The following is a 20411-nucleotide window of genomic DNA, read 5'->3' on the forward strand; positions in this document are numbered from 1 at the left end:
AAGCCGTTGAGCGTTTCTTTCAGCTCCGCTTGCGCGCTGGCTTGCGTACTTTCATGGAGTTCCTTTTTGAGCTTCTTTACAGTTTTTCTTCGGTCGTGAGCGGTAGCCTTCTCCACTCTAGTAGCCACGAGGTTACAGAGTCGTTCTTGGTAGTCGCGAACTCGAGCGAGACTTTTGCTTGTTTGTAGCAGGCGGCGTCCTTGAGTGTGAGCTCCATCCTTCACGAAAAGCATGCCAATTTCCCGCGCACTGTCGGCGCAGTCGCTGATGTTGACGGTATTGCGAAGCATGAGGTCACTGTGCACACGAACCTTGAGGAAGCGGCTGAACGCTTTCTGGAAGTCGTCTTCGAGCTCTTCAAGACGACGCCGTTTTTTGCGCTCTGCTACGTCCATCTTCTGGTTGATAGTGTTGGTCACAAAGGCGGCAAGATCCCTTGCAGCCATGTCCTTCACAGCGGGCAGGGCGTCGATAGAGGCACTAAGGTCGCTACTGCTCTGGTACAGCATGAATGCCAGAAGAAAATCTACGGCGCCAAGGAACAGCGTCGCTGACATAGTGACCGTGTAGGTGGTCTTGGAGAATGGGGTAATCTCGTGGAAGTTGTCTCCGCCGCAGTAGCCTCCCCAGCGGGCTGCCACCACGACCATGCCGCCAATGGCGACGAGAGCGAGTATAGCGTTCCCGAACTGCATTACCATGCTGATGCCGTGCTGGTAGTTGTCCAAGATGTCCAAGAAGCCGTTGGGCTCCCTCGCCAGCTCTAGGAAGAAGTTGATGTCTCGAGGTTTGGACTCCAGGTTGCCGAGGAGGTTGCGCATGTAGTAGACGGGTGCCTGGTAAGGATGAACAGGATTTACGTCCATGGTGTACGGCAGCTGGTCCGAGTGCGGTTCTGGAGGTCCCGGACCGCGGCCCATCAGGCTGCCGGCATTGAGCAGCAGAAAGAATAGTGCCGAGGCGACAAACGTGGCCATTGAGGCAGCTGTCTGCGATACTACGTGACCTGCGCGGGCATCCCCGAGCACTCGCCGCGAGGCGCGAGAAGGACTCTTCTTCTGCCTCTCCCTCTAGCGGATAAACAGCCTGCGGTTTAATTTCTTTCTTTTTTTTTTGATGCACCGGTCGACTTAGACGGATGAGCACTGCTGACAAAATAAATGGGTTATTCATTATTTCATCTCAATACCTTCAAAAAAGGATGTTGCGCTTACCTCTGCTTTGATGTTGGAAAAAAAAAGAAGCATACGGCAAGGTCGCATTTTATTATCTACATTGTTCAATATAGGACTTGGTACTATTCTATAGGACTATAGGACTTGGTACTATTGGACTTGGTAATATGCCGTCGGCCAACATAAACCAATAGGCAATATTGTGCCTACGAACGTGAGCGCACGGTCGACTAGAGAACGAAAAAGGGGGCCGTGGAATTACTATCTTTTAAAGGTTCGCTGGGTGTATTCTCGTATAATAAGCTTATTTTCTTGCTTTTTCAAAAATATGTTGTTTATAGTTATTCATTTAATTTCTCGCTGGTGTGACCAATACCTCTCGTTGGTACGTGCCATGTTACAAACGACTCAATATCAACATCGAGATGGAATTGTTTGCTCTCTCCACCCAGTTTATCCACGCGTCCACAAGACTGCGCTGCTAGGGGTGCCGATCGCTGTGCACAATTTTTTTATTTGCTCATTATACCAAAAGACACCTTACTGTTAATTTGTCACGCAGCGTCTTCTTTTTCTTTCTCTTTCTTGCTTTCTTTTCTCCTTTCTTTCTGCGTGTGGTTATTATCTCCTATGTAGCCTTGTTTTGAGGCGACAACATTGTCTTCTCGAAACACTTTTAGTTCTAGAATATAAATTAAATATAATATAAAATAATAATTATAATAAAATAATAATAAGAATATAAATATAAAGAAGGTTTAGAATATAGCCCACGAAAACGAAAAAACAAAGCGATGTTGATACAATTAAGGTAATATGATTAAGAAAAATTTCAATGGAACACTAACGCGGTAAGTTATACGTAAATGCACATTTTTAAAAAAGAATTGAGTGAAGCAAAATGGGAATGTAGGCTGATCACTTTATTATTAAAACGGCGCTAAACTGAATTAAACCGCGACGAACGCAGACAGAGGAGAAATAAACGCGGAACTAGTGCATTATTTTTACCGTTGCAAAGGCTCGCGCTTGTCATCTGTTCTATCTTCGTTTTTGTTTGGCGCCATTTTATTATTCGCCTTTCGCAACGTCCCGCTGAAAATACAAGCAATAAGGAATTTTTAACACCTGATTTAGGCTGTTGCGAATGAACCTTGCAAGAAATTCGTTCTTGATATTAGGTGGCGCGGCTAACGCATGTTCTCGCTCGGCTACTCAACGAAGAGCCGCTTGGCTCAAGCTGCGGCTGTCCGAGCGTGTATGCGTGAAGTCACGAAGGCACATTCCTTGCCTGCTTCATCATCTGTTCCTCCAATACCGTCCACGGCGTTCCCATGACCTCGCCTCTGGTATGACGGGAGCCTCGTGGCAGCGCAGACGTTTCGCTGGAGTTGCTGTGTGTATAAAGTCTAGTTTGCGCAGTTCTAGAGCGAAGGACATTTGGTATATATTCCTCTCTCCACAAAAAGGACATGAATCCACCCAAAATTAGTCGGAAATCAATCACGTTCTTGACAAGGAACGAAACAGCCGGCCATATTGAGTCAGCGATGATTTGGCGTATGCGTTAGAAGAGAATGCTTGCAAGGACCTCAAATTCCAGCGAGAGAGTGGTCTGAATCTGAAACTTTGAAGAGTCTTCTCTGTTCAAGTTCATTCCCTGCCATTTCAGTCTTCATCGTCAACACTGTTATCTTTTTTGGTTTTCTTTCCCGAATGCTTAGTAGCCGGTCAGAACTTTGTTTAGGCTCACTTCTCAGCTTTGCTATCGTAAAGTCTCTCATGCAAGTACCGACAAGTGAAAATTTGTGCTACTCTCATTGGGGTTAGCAGAAACAGAAAATGTTGAAAGTAATGTCTTCTCCTGTCTTGAATACCAAACCAGAATTGACTTTCCAGGTGCTCTTGCAAAACAGCTAAAAAGCACTTTTTCACAAAATGCTGACCAGCACTTGACTTCTTTGCTAATTTCTTAACTGGATGATAATCTAAAACCTCACAAGACACGGTGTGGCGGCCATTGCTGAGAGACGTGACGCGCACTACTGACACAACAACTTTTTGTTTGTTGCTCCTAAATGCAATAACAATACACTAAAGGTATCGCTAACACATACCGTGCACATGCCGGAATTGCACTACTACACTGCATACGAACCTGTTCGCTGGAGCTTCCCACCAGAGAAACCTCACAATGGAGGTACATTTTTTACTTGCTTTAGGACAATCAAGCAAAAATTGTTTCTATGTCGAGTCATCGTGCGGTATTTTTTGATGAAGTCATAGCATCTCTGCACGTTTATTATTACTATGCTTTCAGTGATAAAAGTTCATACTTGTGGCTCATGTTACACATCTGCAATACGTAGTCGGAAGTTGTCTCCTACATTCTTGTTCCGTTAGTGTTCCGTCAAAGAAGACATGACATGAGAAGCCAGCGAACGACTATGAGGCACATACTCGGGCAAAAACGCACAAGAGCAGAACTTGGGAAAAAAAAACGCAGATTCTATTGCTTGATTAAATTGGCTGCGATGCTGAGCGAAAGACAGGGGTAATTGAAGGTCGCAGGGAGAGGCCTTCGTCCTGCAGTGGACATAAATATAGGCTGATGATGATGCTGTCCTTCGATGACCATTCATTGACATTCACATGTCTTATCCTAGCTCACGTTCATCCCGAAGTTATAAGATTATAATATAATGCTGCTCTCTATTAGCCGACACCATCACTTGTGTCCAACCAAAACACACAACTTTTTATTTGTTGCTCTTGAATACAATAACATTAAACTAGAGGTATCGCTATATAACATACCGTGCACCTATCGCCATAGAACTCAATACACGCTGACCATCACCCAGTACACAATCAGGGTAGAAGACGTGCGAGAGCTCAGGCAATCCTCAAACAGATCACTCGACAGGGACTACACGCTCTATTCGTAGACGCCGCTAGATACGATAGTGAAGACGCGTTCGCCCTATCGGTAGTGGATGCGAAAGGCAATCTGGTGAATGCGGCCTCTGTGCGCACCAATTCTGCTCACGAGGCGGAGGAGGCGGCTATCGCCCTGGCCATACACAGCCCACATTCTCCCCTCTTCGTCTTCTCGGACTCCCGTACAGCCGTTAGGTCCTTTTCGGCGGCGCGCGTATCAACAAGCTCACTAATTTCAGTCAAATTGGCACGGAAGCATATTTCCACATTTCATGGTTCCCGGCCCACCTGGGAGACTCAATCCAACCGCACGGCTGCAACCCAAACGAAAGGGCTCACCGGCTGGCGCGCGATTTCACGACCCACGCAGCCGTCAACGGCCCTCCTCGTAACGAGGCTAGCATCCAGAAACACCCATTTTGCACCTTTCACGAGATCGTCTCACACTACCGCTTGGAAAGAAGGTGGTTCTCTCCTCCTCACCCAAAACTAAATAAACCACAAGCTAGCACGCTCAGAATGTTACAAACCCGCACGTACCCCACTCCGCGGTCCCTTAGCAGGATAGACCCGCACTTCCGGCAGTCATGCCCCAAATGCGGAGCCGACTCATGCTCTTTCGATCACATGCTCTGGCTTTGCCCAGCCATAGAAAACTCTATGCTTGCCACAAAGGAACAGTGGGAGGAGTTCCTAAGAAGCGACCACCATCACATCCAACTCCAGGCAGTCCAGAGGGCCCACGACATCGCAACGGGATTTCGCCTCCCGGTGCCATCGTGGGCGGAGCCACCGACTTGACCTGAGGGAGCCTTCGGCTCCGCCTGGCCAGTTTCTCAGGACCAATAAAAGTTCTTGTTACTGTCATACCTATCGCTATACGGGCTATCCCAAGTAGATGTCGCCAATAATAATAATAATAATAATAATAATAATAATAATAATAATAATAATAATAATAATAATAATAATAATAATAATAATAATAATAATAATAATAATAATAATAATAATAATAATAATAGCCTTTATTGCGAGTTCTTTGGTACATGTATTTTTGTGAGGTTTGCCGAAGCCTTCCAAGGGCTTGTGAGGCAGAGACCTAATAATATAGCCGCATATATAGCCGAAGCAATGGAAATCTCAGAATGACCATTGCAGATAATAAATGTTTCTTCAGCAATGCTGGGTGTCGTTACATTGTTTGAATGCTTATAGCGTTAATATCGACAGTCATCGTGAGATGGGTTCTGCTGGAATGTTGTCGTTATAACGTGCAGTTTACGCATGGATTGCACAGACACGGGAAAATTTTTGTGCACAAAATAAAGAGGGAGGCAGTTAGTGAGAATCGATGTATATGTATGGGATTCGCGTAGCTTCCACACCTGATTACCTTAACAGCAGCGCGCGTTATTTATGTTTTTATTCAGTTATTTAGTACAGAATTGGACGTGAGCGCACTGTGGCATATGATCTGTGAAGTGTCGAAGACAGCGCGAATTCATATCGTAATACATAGGTCACAACTCGACACTTCCACTGTGCAACAAAAGAAATAAGCCAGCAATTCACAATTAGGTGAGTTTGCTGTATTTTTATAAGCAGGTGACGATATAGATACTTCTGAAGGATGAACAAAGATGGCTTGTTCTGAGCTCCACGTGGGGATCTTTCTTAAGCTTCTACACGTGTTGCGGAGTCTTGCGCGCTATAAGGGCGAACCAAAATATGTAAGCCATATTGGAAAGATTTTAACTGCGCTAGAAAGAGGGACAAAGGAGGACGAGAAAGACACCACGTGCGCACGTGGTGTCTTTTTCGTCCTCCCTTGTCCCTGTTTCTAGCGCAGTTAAAATCTTTCCAATATGAACTTCAACCAACTAGTCCAACTTGGTGCACTACTATGTAAACCATGCACGTTGTGCCACGAGGAGAAAGATTTTGCAACTCGACGAGCGTTGTGCTCTGCTCAGATGCCCCAAACGTGTGTTGAATTATTACTTGTAACAAAATCAGATTTCGCGTGTTGTTTACAGTCGCGGCTACCGCGTCCTGAGAAAGTGAAGGCATTCATTAGCGACCCCACTCTCATAGATAGAATAATTAAGCCATGCAGCTGAAGTCGCTGATATTCTTATTTTCCGTCCTCGAGGACCTCATATTTTCTGATCTCCGTGAATCAGGGTGTGGGTGTTTTACTGTTTATCTAGTTGTAGTAACGTGCGGACCTAACGGCCACATTGGGAGCTTCAGCAGACACACCGCTTCCGCAGAGCCCCTGAGGCCGCGGTACACACTTGGCATAGACGAGTTTAGAAGTGCAAGCGTCTCTGACGAGGCGGCCGTAGATATACCCCTCCCCCCTGAGTACGCAGTCTATGACAGACCGGACAATTCTGAATAACATGCGTCGGCCACAATCACCCTTTCAGAGCGTCGTCAAGGGTTCGACGAAGCATCGTCTGGCGAGAAATAAACACTTTCAGCGAAAAAATGTGCACTCACTAAAAGCAGAAAAAATATTTAAAAATCTTTTAATCGTTTATGCAAGAAGCATGCGCGATGACGTCACAACTTAAAGGACGGCATCCTGTACTTTCGCTCCATTGTGAACAAGAGACCCGTACCGGTACCGAAACATCAGTATTTTTAAACCTTTCTACTGCTTTTGGCGAGTGTACGTTTCTTCTAACAAAATCTCTAGTGAGTTGCGCCGAGTAAATAAGTAGTTATCCCGAAGAATCACGAGTCTAGTCAGCATCCGTTGTCGCCCAATATGCTTGAACCATTTCGTGGCCAACCGGTAACCATTTATTTTTTTTTTCGCTTCAGGTTCAGTTCGGGTTCAGGCCCATTCCAAGAATATAGGTTCGGGTTCGGGTTCAGTTACGGTCCGAGTACTGTTTTCGATTCAGGTGTGGTTCGACACACTGATCAGAAGCTTGTCGTCCGGCACAGTCTACACCAATTCGCGACATCCATCGCATAGATGAATGATGTGTGCGTGGATGTGCGAGACGGGCTCCACGTCGTGATCAGGTGTTATGCACTACCTGGTGAGAAATGCACCTATAGAGGCAGATTCGGTCAGTCACCCGCCCGCTATACCAGACCCAGTATCGCAGTTTCCCGAAGATGCTTGTGCACAACTACTACGTTAAAGTAGTATCTCACGCAGCACACAAGTGCTTATACCCTGGTGTGGTTTGGACCTCCCTGGTGGCTCACTCTCCGAGTGGAGGTGACGCTTCGGAGACATCGCGTCAGAGCTGTGCTTACGCCGATTGTGACCGCCATCTGACCACAGCAATACCTCGTCGTGTATAGGGCTCTCCTCTACCCTCAGTCCACTCGAACAGCTAGCGTCCATCCTTTACAAAAAACTGATCGACAACTGCCCGATATTAGACGCTCTGTATACAGATCTCCGTTCGACTTATCTCGCACCACTCGATCCCCCTGAGTACGCAGTCTATGACGGACCGGACAATCCTGAATAACATGCGTCGGCCCCAATCACATTTTCAGAGCGTCGTCGAGCTGTCGCCGAACTCCGTGCGAACACTAGCCCGGGCTCGGATGGCATTACCAACAAGCAGCTCCCCAAACCTAACTGAGGCCGACTACTTCTTTCTCCTAGAGCAGATCAATCATGCCTGGGCTGAGTGATACATGCCCCAGGAATGGAAGCATGCTGAAATCATATTCATTCCTAAACCTGGCAAAACATTTTCGCTTACATCCTTGAGACTCATCTCTCTCACTTCTTTCGCTGGAAAACTAATTTAGCGCATCATGCTTGCTCGTCTCACAGCGTTCTTGGACAAAATGAGGTACTTACCATACACTCTCATAGGTTACCGCACACATATCTCGACGCAGGACGCTCTTCTTCAGATCTATACTGACGTGCTTATAAACCATATCTCTGCCCACCTTCGTGCTATTCTCGCTATAGACCTGAGGAAAGCATTTGATAACGTGGCTCATGACGCTATGCTCCGAGAACTGGTCCGCACTCAGTGCGGTGCCCGCGTTTACAATTATGTTATGCTTCGGGCACGCACCTACTCCATTCGCATAGCACACTCCGCTCCATCACACTTCCACATCCGCAGCGAGGTATTCCACAGGGCTCTGTTCTTTCTGCTCCTCTTTTTAATTTAGCAATATGCAAAATCAATCGGGCTCTTTCTTCTCTGCCGGATATCCATTACAATATATATGTCGACAATATTACTATGTGGATGGCTTCTGGCTCCCCTGGTCAAACTCAGGACACCTTACAAAACACTCGATGTCACCTAGTCCGCTGCTAGCACTATTGGCCCAACCCTGTTCACCAGAGAAAACCGAACTTCTCATTGTGCACCATCCTCGGTGGTTTCCTCTGTCTATACAAGTGGCTTCTGCTGGTGTTCCTCAGCCACGCTGCCTAAAAGTTCTCGGTCTACACATTCAGTGCGACGGAGGTCCCGCTGCAGCGGTGCAACATGTTCTTCGTCAAGGGGAGCAATTGCTGCACATGATGCATCGCGTATACTCGAGCTTCCGAGGCTTCGTCTCCGACATGCCCTTTTATTTTCTCGCCTCCGCTGTCAGCTCCCCTATACTAACTTGCGCTCCATCGAAATAAGCAAATTAGATGACCTCTTAGATAAGGCCACGACGCTAGCCTTGGGTCTCCTTGTGAGTAATAGCACCTCCCTTCTGCTCCAAATAGACGTCCACAACACGGCCAACGAGATTATCTCTATTCAGAGACGCAATCAGGAGTTCTACAAGGACGCACTATCCTTGGGCGCTTAGGATACTACGCCCCTATGGTTTCTACTGCCCCACTTTCAGTACTCCCTGCTGCTGCACAAAGCCTTCGAAAAGTCGCCTCTCTTCGGCGACGCATACACCACCAACGGGTCGTTTTGCGCCCTGCAGTCCGCGCTTTACATTACCAGCGCTACCCCCGCACTCATCCCTCTGACCCACGTTTCTTCATCGAAGCCAGCACATCCCCCGTGGTTCGGCTGGCACAGTCCCTAGCTGTAGTTCACTGCAAATTGCTTCCTATTACTGATCCTACGATAGCAGAGCTGCATGCCCTGGCTGCAGCTTTCCGTCACCTACCTCCGAATTCTTTACAACCTCGGATCGTATTTACTGACTCGATGTAAATCGGACCGGACAATGCGGACCTGACAATCGGATCGGACAAATCGGAAGTTGGAAACTTCTGCAGGGAACGCTTCCCGCCCCACTTGCCTCTCTCATAGCACATTCTTTACGCACGCCGGTGGAGGTTCTGTGTATCCCCGGTCATGTGGGATTGCCGGGGAATGAATGGGCTAATAAGCTCGCCCATGAAGCTTTACGCCAGGCTCCAGATATCCCCGAACCAACTCCGCACACTTCACGCTACACACCGTACAGCCTAGTTACCTATCGTCTCCTCAGGCGCGTTCTTCCCCCTCCCCACCCGGCACTCCCGCGTGCGCATGACGTTCTCTCTTTGCTCCCTCCCACCCGCATACACCTTCTCCGTGCTTCCGCGACTGAACCCCCACCTGTCTGCCCTTGTTGTGGAGGTTACCCTAACTCCGACACCTTCTGTGGCACTGTCTCTCACCAGTTTCTTCCCTCTCTCCTTCCCTGTACCACCACACCTCCACCCCATCGGCTACGTGGCTGACACAAGCCACCTCCTTACCGGCCCAAGAGTACCTAGTGGAGTTCGTCAACGCTGCGTTCAAGGACTGCACCAGCGAGTCTCCACCAGCTCCATTATTGGTTTTAAATAAAGTGTTCATCTCTTTCTCTCTGTCGTCGTATATGGGTCATCATGGCTGTGCTGTTACATTGCTGTCAATGAAATGAACGTGACACACTTGCTATGGTCATGCCCGAGACTGCAGCAAACGGACCTGCGCCTACTCCGAGCCACCGTTTTTCACCTAGGCCCGGCCCTCCTGACTAACAAGGCTAGGTACACTGGCCGTTTCACCGGTCCTCACTGAATTTCATGCATGAAATAAACCTGTTCATCCTCTGCGTACTACGCAACAGGGTACCCCTTGGAATAAAAAAAAAAAAAGCTATGGGGGCACCTAAGCAATTCTTATGATGTGTAAATGCGAGAGCATTACTTGTCGCTGAGTATATCGCTGAGTGTGTCGCTGAGTTATGTCGCCGAGTTTTGTGTTGCGCGAAATGTTGCTGAGTTTAGTGCGTCTGTGTTGAACGTGCGTCCTGATTGAAGCCTCCTACGATTAGCATGGACGTGCCGCATCGTAGAGCAGAAGGTACGTTCCTGTACACGAACGCTGCCACGTAAGTTTGAAATAGATTTGGGGCCACGTGTACGCACACAACCACAAATCCCGTTTCGACGAACTGCATAGCGCATATCTCCCCGCCTGCACTGAAGCAGTCTCCGAGCTGGACGGGTCGTAGTTGAAGTCCTGGCTTGGCGTATAGGGCGACGTCAGCGGCAAAGTTGTCAACGTAATTTGTGTACCGTTTTACTGCCGTGGTTTTTGTGCCACGGCGTTTCTGCCAAGGCTTTTTGATGACGGCGGGGTCGCACAGTGAGCTAAGTAATTCTCTCATTAAAACATTAAGTACACCAAAGCACTTATGAGTTGTGAATGCGAAAGCATTAATGTCCAATTGAACGCTGCTGAGCGGTCCTTCGAGTTTTGCGCTGCGAGTAATGCACCATAGCGGTTCGTGCTGCCCGAGCCAGGAAGCAGCAGCAGCCTGCGGTGCCAACGCCGCATACGGCGTCACGTCACCGTATCTGCTCCGTCGAGGCGCGCTGGGGACGTGGCGTCGCGGCGATGCCCTCTCCCCTCACGCAACACCTGGCGCGCTACTGCGGCAGCAATTCCGATTCGCCCGCTCTGCTCCTTCGAGGCGGCCTCATGACGTGGCGTTGCAGCCAGTGGGAATTTATGTGCCGTTTCGCTGCTACGGACGCCGCCGGCTTTCTTGCTCAATGGACCATTTGATGCTTTCGCATCAATAATAATAAAAGGCTGATAGACATACACGAAGAATTACAGTCTGAAACTTGGAGCATTATATCAGGTGATCGAACGAAAATGCATAAACAGAGGCCCTTAAACCGCACTACGCATCATGGGAAGCAAACGGACAATGCTCTGTTACGTAGCACAGCGCTTTATAGCAACGTTAAACAAGAGAAATCACCAATAAATCGCTGAATAGGGACAATCGGCGTGGAAGCAGAAGGTGGTAAATTGGAAGATGTTGATGATGATGAGAGGACATAGCCCCGAGCTGTTGGAAATTACAAAAGCAACTACCTTTCGGTGTTACTTGTAGGGGCGAAGTCACTGTGATTTTTTGTTTACCCCGTGATGTTCTTGATCTCTGCGCGAAATCTTCGTGTGTAGAGCTGGTGCAGACGTTTCGGCCGCTCGTGTTGCGGACTTCGTTCGAAACGGTTCTTGCCGCCTTGCAGTGCCTTTCGTGTGCGTGGAAGAATGAGACCGGCGACTCCTGAGGAAAGAAGGGGTGCGGATGGAACTAGAAGTGGGCGTATTTAATGACGCGCTCCAAGAATGAACACCCCGCCGCACGTCGGACGCCGCGTACTACGCTTTTGGGCTTGGATGGTCAGCGCAACGAACTTTTGACTGACATCGGTCACATAATGACGCTCTCCCAAAGAGGTAAGGGCTACGTGCGCGCATCATTGGAAAGGAGTAAGTGCCGACCATGGCATGATATCAAGAGAAAAAAAAAATATGCGGATACCACACACTGTGGGAATCGACGTAAGCGAAACTTTCTGTGCTGCTTGCTTTGATTGATGATAATTAGCGGTAATGTTGACGGCGAATATTTAATTTCTTTAGCGTTTAGTGCAATACGAGAGTGGTGAGTTGACGTTAAACAATACCTTGCGCGCAACACTGCTGTTTGTCTGCGTAGTACACAGAACCCACAGGGAGACGTGTTTGCTTGAGGCGTTGTCGTGCGCCATTGTTCATAACCTCCGAGAAGGTTAGCACTGTATATGATTGCCTCACACGGCACATCGAATCGTGGCAAAGTGTTAAACCAAAACTACAATCGGATTATGAGGCGCGTCATAGTGGCGGACTCCGAATTAATTTTGGCCCTCTGGGGTTGTTTAACGTGACCTAAATCTAAGTGCACGGGGTTCTTGTATTTCGCCCCCGTCGAAATGTGGCTGCTGCGGTCTGGATTGAACCCCTTACTTCGAGCAATGCCATAGCCGCAAAGCTAGCGCGGCGGGCACAGAAGTTTTGATTTGACGTGCGACCGCTTCCGTAGTGTCGCCTAGGCGCTACAATGCTATAATACGGCTTTGCGTTGTCCGCTTGACGAACTTGCATGGTGTTTATATTTCAGAAATAGCAGAAAGGTACCACGTCGTACCTTGAGCTTAAATTTGTCCAGTTTGTCCCCAACTGCTGTCGTGTGTAGTAGTAGCGTTTCCTCGCCTTCTCACGTCGCCTTTTCACTCTCCCGCACTGCCCTCATGTATAGGAACTGCAAGCGAAGAGTGGCAAGGATGCCATTCACTCGTTTCGTGTCTGCGTACTACTAAGTTGTTCGTTATGAGAAAAGGAAAGGTTGGCGCTTCTGCAGCCCTTGAAGGAGCACGGCTCTACCACCTCTGCCTACCTCCTCTCTACCCTTCTATCTACATCCCCTCAGAACTGTTGCACGTTATTAGAAAGGTAAGCGCTGCAGTTTGTGCAATGCTTTTGAGGGGCCTCACGGATAATTACAGCTGTCCAGAGAGTATTGTGGCGACGCCCAGGGAGCTCCAGAGGGCATTGTGCCCATGCGACGCGGAGTACAGGTCCAAACGAATTTCTCGGGTTGCCTTTCCTCTCTGCCACGCTCCTGCCATGCATATGCACGCTCTGAACCACCTCCTGACGCGGCATGCAAGACAGTGACAGCAGTAGCAGCAGCAGCCGCAGCAGTAGTGGAAAAGCCGAAGGATGAGGACAAAAAAGATGTGCTTTAAAATTGCACCAATCGTGTGGCAGCGCCGCCAGAAGAAGAAAACGCGTGGCAGAGCCGCCGCGACTAGAGAAGGCAGCTGTAAATGACGCAAGAAGCGGCTCTCTTCAATCATGAACTAATTAATTTTTGATTACTTTATATGTATGTTGTGCGTGATTACTCTATGACTTAAAATGTAATCGAACATTACGTTCTTCAAAGCATCTCGCCAACTTCCTGCTCAGAAACAACAAGAAACAGCGTAGAACTCCAGAGACCAGCCCGGATAAGTCCTGAAGCCTTTCGCTACAAAGAAGACGTTAAAAACCCTAAATCCTAATGTGATGAACTTTGAGTTGCCGTTCAGTAACTGAACGAAGCTGAAAAAAACAAAGAATGTCGCAGTTTCGCCCGAAAGGCGAAGCATCGATTGCGATTGCAAAATAGTATACAGCTATACGAAGTAAGGATAGTAGTTTTATCGGCCGTATAAACTCGCAAACATTCGTTTACTAACTAAATCAACAAGCACGGTGCCATGCACGCACAGGCAAACATGAACATATCTCACTCGATGAGATATCCATATTCCCTTCAGGCGCCGTGTCCAAAAACGTCGACACCAACTTTGCATTCGCGTAGTTCCAAAAACAGATTGAAAAATGCGATCTGAAAAGCGCGGGTGAAGGCGCCTTTCCTTTTTCTATTTGACAAGTGGCGCCATCGCCCTGAAGACATGCGAAATAATTATCAGAAAGCGTGGGAAAATGGCTGCTTCAAGCTTCTACGGTGCGAGCCGTAAGTAGCTCTTCGTTTTTATTGGTTTTCGTGGTATTAACGTTATTAAAAAACCCAAAAGCCATTTATTTGTAAAAAGCAATGTTTCGTGATTGTCAAATACTATCTTTTCTTGGAGTACCAAGTGTAAGAGTGCGGCACGCAACTACCGAAAGTTAGTGTCCACGTTTGTGGACAGGGCGCCTCGAAGCCGCCTTTCCGAGCGAGCTGCCTTGTATAGCAAAAGACGCGCCTTAGCTAAAATAATGAAAACCAATTATTTTTTCAGGCATTTCTAAGCATGTGGTAGAAAGATGAAAGGTCTCTGAATAGACTGTCGACAAACTTTTAGCGAAAATTCAAAATGGTGACGCATCCGATGCAGGGGAGGTATTCTGTAAGAGTCCACCTAGTGGACTTGTCCATTTCGTCTGCTGCTGAAGTGCTGATTGACTGTGGCGCCTGCCCCTTGCGGACGCCGAGCTCAGCCCAGCCAATCAGAAGTTCAACAGCTGACGAAATGGACAAGTCTACTAGGTGGACTCTTACAGAATACCTCCCCAGATCTCTCGGATGATGAATGCGCGGAGCAAGACTTGGCGCATACGGTGGCCCGTGAGGGTGATTTCTCATTTTTCTGTGTTTTGCGCTGAGCAACAGGAGGTTAGAGTACCTCAGGAATGCAAGCGCTGAGAAGCTCTTACAGAGAAACACCATGTACATGATGGCGTTACAAGCAGACATTGCGAGCAGCCTGATCACTTGCAACAAAAAGGCTCCAAAAAAGCGCGGTAGGCCAAGCAATGACAGCTCTAAGCCCGTTGTCAAGAAGGCCGCACCGCAGTCACTTCCAACCGCTGCCATTAGGTATGACAGGTACGATCGCTGGCACGTGCGCACACCAAATGCACAGCGCTGCCGCCGTGAGGGATGCGCAGCGAAGAGCCCAATTCTCTGGCGAAAATGTCACGTGTTCTTGTGCCTGTCAGCTCAGAAACATTGCTTTCATGTTTACCACATAAACTAGATTGCAAATGTTTAGAAAATCAAGGAAGAATCTCAGGGAAAATGTTTTCCCTCACTTACCTAGCTAAGCGAACAGTTCAACATTTTTTCCGGGTTAAAGCAGGGTGCCTTAACCCGGAAAAAATGTTGCAAAAAATGTTGCATGTTGCAGAAATGTTGTTTTCCGTGGTGTCCACATGAGTGAGTGACATAACTTTATTTGAAATCCGGCGATTGGGTGGCCCGGGCCTGAGGCCACCTAGATGGCCACTGGGAGCTGTTGCTCCCGCACGGCATCCATGGCTTGCTGGACGGCCCAAAGTTGGTCTTGGAGTTCTGAGCTGAGCAGCGTGGCCGACCACCGCGCCCGTAGATTTTCCGGGGAGACTGCCATTTTTTCTTGATATATTTTACATCCCCACAACATGTGTTGAAGGGTGGCTCTAGCAGACTTGCATAGCTTGCATATATCGCTGGCGTATATCTCGGGGCAGAAAGTCTTTAACTGCACGGGAGTCACATAGGTTTCTGTTTGTAATCGCCTCCAAACAACGGACTCAGTTCTGTTCAGTTTAGTGTGAGGCGGTGGTAATATTCGCCTCTGATTTTGATAGAATTTTGTAATATTGCTAAATCTTGTTAATCTGTTTTTTTCTCTCCAGATCTCCTCCTCGCGTTCCCCTGACCAATGGAAGTCACTCCTTGCTCACCTCGGCGAGTAAGACCTCAAGCTTCGCGGCGTGCTACCTCGTTGGGGTTGATTGCGTGAATGCCTGGAGTCGTATGCGCTGGGAACCAGAGCAATTGCCTGCCGTTATTCTCTGCGTTGGAGAATTTCGCTTTGTTGACTATGATGATGTGCCACGCCTCAGGAGAGATCCTACCCTTAGCATAGATTCTAATGGCCGCCTGAGAATCACTAATTATGCATTGAGCATTTGTGGAGACCAATGCTAGTGCAATGGCTACCTCCTCTGCTGTCTCGGAATGTTTGGTATTAATTGACATGCTTGCAAGGGGTTTTTGGGTGTGATCTACGACTACTGCCACGTAGCAATTTCTGTGTGGGTGTTCAGCCGCGTCTACGAAGGCTGCTTTGTCGTCTGAGCCATAGCTTCGGATCATGGCTCTACTCGTGCGTCTGCCCTTGTTGTAAACTGAATGCATGTTCTTCGGTATATTTGCTACTAGGAGTTTGTAGCGAATTTCTCTCGTTATCGTCCTCTTTTCCAGGTATTGATTGTGGTAATTCATTCCTAGCTTGCGTAGTATATGCCGTCCTGTTTTGGTTTTGGTTAGTCGTTCCACCTGGGATGTTTGTTGCGCTTCTATGAGTTCGTCCAGTGTGTTGTGGAGTCCTAAGAGATCTGTGCTCGTACTGATTGGAATCCCTAGTGCTAGTTTGTATGCCTTTTTTATGAGGATGTTAATTTTGGTCTTTTCAGCTGCAAACAAATTGTGGAAGGCTGCTATCTATGTGATCTGACTGATTACGAATGATTGTATGAGCCGTATGATACTTTCTTCCTTCATGGAAAACAATGAAAAAAAAAATTATGTTTCCATTTTCAATGGCTCTTTTATTGAAGCATGGAGAGCCGAAAATGATGTTAAGATAATTTTTTTCATTGCCCAGATTTAATTCGCGCCCTGAAGGGGTTGTAATTGCTTATAAATACGATGGCCAATAAAATACCCAAAAATTTGTGATTGGTGACATAGGGTGTCGGGATGCCTACCACGTTCTGGACAAGCGCAAGAGGTAACGTTTTGTAAATGTCGTTGCAGCACACTTACCTGGCAGCATTTGATGCTTTCTCTCTCTCTCTCTCCCCCCCCCCCCCCTGCCTTCATTACTAGCAGAAACCTTTCAATAGAGGTGATGGCTAACTGAAGCCTTGCATTAAATACGCGCAAGCTGCATCCCGGGCACCATGTGCCGATATTACCTGCGTAAAGAGCGAGAGAGAGAGAGAGAGGAAGAGACATCGACTTTATTTTACAATCGGCTTATTGTCCGACCCGTCTTCGCTGACAACAAGTTTTCATGTGATGCGTTGCGATTGGGAAATTTCCTGGATATTCTGAATGACCTTCACAAGCATGAGGCGGAATTATTCTGTTGCAGTGGTCTAGCTCACCCACGAGTGGGGAAAGGATAGGGCAGAAGTGAAGAATAGAGGAAATGCGGTGTGGACGACGGTTGCCCAACCCTCGCATGCCTGGCGGAATGGATGGCAGCGAGTGTCGTGGTAGTTGAAGGTATGAGGAGGCACCTGAGGGTCGACTGTCACATGCATGTCTCGCAGTCTGGATCGACGCTGTTTTCTGGGCCAGCGTAATGCAATGATTTTATTCAAAAAAATTTTTTTTTTCGTTCTCGCGTTTCGTCAGTGGTTCAAGCACCGCTCCGCTTACATTATCACTGGTATCGGCTGGTTTTGAGGGGTGGATGTTGATAAGAAAGGAATAGAATGGAGAACAAAATTCATGAGCCATTCCACTCTGTGAAGGTTGACTGACTAGCGAAGCTGTTTAGCGCGCGACACAGAGGTGACACAGAATTTTCAGTGAAGGTACGAACATACAGGGTGTTTCATTTTAGCTGCACCAAATTTTTAAAATTGCCTGTGGCAGAAAACCCAATTCTAATCCAATAATTAGATAATTCAAAATAGATAATTCATTGCATTTCGTCGTACACATTGAAAATTAATATCTCGAAACTGGTTCAGTCCTGAGAATTCCTTCCAAGTGGATACGCCTTGCGAACTCACCGGCTATAATTCGTAGATTAAGATATGTGCCATAAAATAAATAATTAAGTTAATTAATGTAATTATGCTAAGTATTCAATTAGGCATTTGGATTTCTCGTGGAAGTAATGACCGCCTCATCGAGTAGTTTAGATCGAGGATTAGAATTGTGCTATATGCCACAGGCAATTTTTAAAAATTTGGTGCAGCTAAAATGAAACACCCTGTATTTATTGCCCTGATTGGTGGTCATCGTGACGACAGGTACGCGCATACATTCCCGTATCACCTCTGTTAATAAATCTGTCCGTCACGTAAGACAATGAATGGCTCATACCCCCTTAAGCAATGGCTCATACCCCCGTAAACGCGGCCTCTCTATTACGACGACAGAAGAGAAGTGAAATTGTACGCTGGAATGTTGAGCGGCAACGGAGCCAGCTGTGGAAGAAGACGACGACGACGAACGCGCGAGCAGTGGCACGAGCGCGTTCGCGCGGTTGTGCCGAGGGCCGCCAACGAGCCAGCTGTGGAAGAGTACGACGACGCTCGAGCCATTGCTAGTGATGATAGCTGGAATGATTAGCGGCAACAGAGCCTGCTGTGGAAGACGACGACGACGACGACGAACGCGTGAGTAGGGGCATGAGCGCGTTCGCGCGGTTGCGCCAAGGGGCGCCAACGAGCCAGTGGAAGAAGACGATGGCACTCGATCCATTGTTGATAATGATAGTTTTCTTGCGCGGACGCCATGGCCTAGACATAAACAGCTTCGCTGTAAAAGGAATCTTTATGATCCTGTGCGTGACCAGCCTTGGGGCAATATGCGCCGGGCCTTACAATATGGCTTCCCGGCATCCGTTTCTTGTAAGCGAGTTCGCTTGCCTGTATCCCCTTGTGTCACGGTACTCATTCCAGGATGACGTGAAGCGTAAATACAAAATTGCACGGAATTTGGCATGAATTGTTCTTGCCCAGTGAAGATCACTTCAATTATACAATACAGCGGCTCTCTAACACCCGATTCACCTGCTATAGCTGCGTCGGTTCCACCAGAAGGGGCTGCTATTTCGGTGAAGATGAGCTACAGAATTTCCCTGTGGCTTTCACATGCATCCTAAAACAGCCAACCAACTCCAGAGATCTTTGACGTGTGCAGCCTTTCTATCCCTGAAGTCGCCAAGTGCTGATCACAGGGGGCATAATTCACAAAGCTTTTCGTTTGTAAGTCCTCTTTGCCATTGGTTGGCCACTTTCGCTAATGTCCGACACCACGATTGGCTGCAGCAGGTGCTCTTTCAGAAAATTCTAGCGTAAGAACGTTTTTGTGAATATGGGTACATCTTACAACGGCATGAACTGTCTGCCCTACAAAGGCCTATGGGTGCCTCAGTCTTATGGCTTCCTTCTCACTGTAGCAAAGTGGTCAATGCACTATGCGGGAGCGCTGCCGGTTTGACAAACAGCAACTTTTCAGATCAAGTCTAGATACCCTCCTTTAGAAATAATGGCTCAGCTCTTGGGTATATTTTCGCAAGGTGTCGCGCGCACAAGCAAAATGTCACTTGGTGACCGCCGAAATTCGCTGTCAAAATGCTGCAGTGAGTAAGCGCGGCAGCACCTTCGTCCCACCGCTCGCATCAACGCGAGCCGCGAAACCACAGCGCAGGTATGAAGAAGGACTGCCTCCGTCGCAGATGGCTTTCAAGATACAGCCGCCCGGGCGGGAGCCCGCGGCGTATTACGTGGCGTCTCCCTATCTACCCTCCCCCCGGAGATTGCAGCCCGGCGGGCGCACGCGTAGTAACCCCCCCTCCTCGCTACCCTTACTCCAGGGCGTTGCGCGCTTCCTTCCCACTTCCTGCCCTTGCGTGCGCGAGATTGAGCCGCGATCGCCGGCTCACCCTCGCACGCTTTCACTCGCACATAGAGCATACGGCGCGCGGCGACGATTTTATCGCCCATGGACTTTATCTGGAACCTCACGGCTACGCCGACGGCAGAAATGCGCCTGGAGGGTTCATATAATTGCTATCGCAATAAAACCAGGAAAACACTCAGCAGTTAGAATTGCCACTGTGCCCTGCGTGCAATGTACCGGGGGCATAGCTCACTTATCTGCTCTTGCAGTGATTTTACATTCCGCAGGATTGTCCTAATATACCTATACGGAACGTACGAGCTGCGAGACGTGCGTAAATCATTGACTAGCGCCGCCTATGCGTCCCGTACCTTGAAGGCGCTCCTTCGAGACGCTTATCTAAGCCAAATACTCTGCGTGTCTGTGTCATTCCGTATGTCATTGCATTCATCTGGAGTAACATGCTAAGGAACGCCGCCAAAAAGAACCCCTAGGTCTCACTTTATTGCTCGCTTACTGAGATGTCACTTTCAGTGATGGTGATGGGCTTTGTCACGATGCTCTTCACTCATAAGAGGCGCCGCGCTCTGCATAACGCTGCACAAACGCGAAAGTATCCCTGAAAGTTATCGGTCAAACAAACAGGCCCATGCGGAATATAAAATATTGACGACGACGAAGAAGACGGGCAACGAAGGCAGCTATATGGCCACCTAGCGGTCTTACGTCCAATCGCGGGCTGCACGTGCCCCGCGCACGAAGAGCGGGTGACCACCATCGGAGCAACTGCCACCTCGAGTCTCCGCAGCCAGCCCTGCAGCTGCCGTGAGGCCTCGGTCCCGCCGCCTGATCCTATGGCCTAAATCCGATTCCGACGCGAAGGTGAGCGCG

At 48.2% G+C, this 20411-nt stretch overlaps 1 protein-coding gene across 1 annotated transcript in view; it reads left to right on the forward strand.

Moving 5' to 3' along the window:
• The first annotated feature begins 20270 nt into the window (after positions 1-20270).
• The window catches only part of LOC119456782 (protein kinase C iota type-like), a 42764-nt gene continuing 42623 nt past the window's right edge, over positions 20271-20411 (forward strand). Inside the window, exon 1 of the mRNA XM_037718609.2 lies at positions 20271-20402. The gene's annotated coding sequence lies outside the window, so the exon portion shown is untranslated. The remainder of the gene's footprint in view (positions 20403-20411) is intronic.

Source organism: Dermacentor silvarum, chromosome 1, assembly GCF_013339745.2.
Source record: "Dermacentor silvarum isolate Dsil-2018 chromosome 1, BIME_Dsil_1.4, whole genome shotgun sequence".
In the NCBI taxonomy this organism is placed as follows: Eukaryota; Metazoa; Arthropoda; class Arachnida; order Ixodida; family Ixodidae; genus Dermacentor; species Dermacentor silvarum.